The following is a 681-nucleotide window of genomic DNA, read 5'->3' as shown; positions in this document are numbered from 1 at the left end:
TATTTCCTGGAGCACCCATCGAAGCCATTGCTAATGCACTATTATATGTACGAATGTTCTTCAAGAAATTCCTAGATTGAGCATCTTTTCCATGTATAATTTTCGTAAAAATTCCGGACATTTTATTGGTTTCAAATTTTTCTTTCCCTTTTGGCAACAATATGTGAATATTCCTTTATTTTCTTTTTCACATTCAAAGTTTAATGATTTGCAAAAATTGCATATCACATTCATTGGACCTAATTTGTGAACTTTTACTTTAATTTCCTTCTCCTTTGCAATAAGCGCAACATGATAATTCAAGTCTCTTTCTTGGCGTATTCTCTCAACATGCCTGTATGCACGCCTTTGTGAAACAACTTCCACTCGTTTTCTTCTTGCTTCCTCATTTTCGTCGGCTCTCCTTTGAGTATGTCTCTGGGCATCTTCTTCTAAACGTTGTGTCCTTGCCTCATCAGTTTCTAACACCCTTTGCTGTGCATGTCTCTCTGCATCATTTTCTAATCTCTTTTTCCTTTCCTCCTTACTCTCACTTTCTCGCTGTCGTTCTCTTCGCTGTGCATGTCTCTCTGCATCATTTTCTAATCTCTCCCTCCTTTCCTCCGTACTCTCACTTTCTCGCTGTCGTTGTCTTCGATGTGCATGTCTCTCTGCATCATTTTCTAATCTCTCCCTCCTTTC

Source organism: Temnothorax curvispinosus, unplaced genomic scaffold, assembly GCF_003070985.1.
Source record: "Temnothorax curvispinosus isolate PA1 unplaced genomic scaffold, ASM307098v1 QBEX01013898.1, whole genome shotgun sequence".
Taxonomy (NCBI): Eukaryota; Metazoa; Arthropoda; class Insecta; order Hymenoptera; family Formicidae; genus Temnothorax; species Temnothorax curvispinosus.
The sequence above is the reverse complement of the archived record's forward strand: the minus strand, read 5'-3'. Positions refer to the sequence as shown.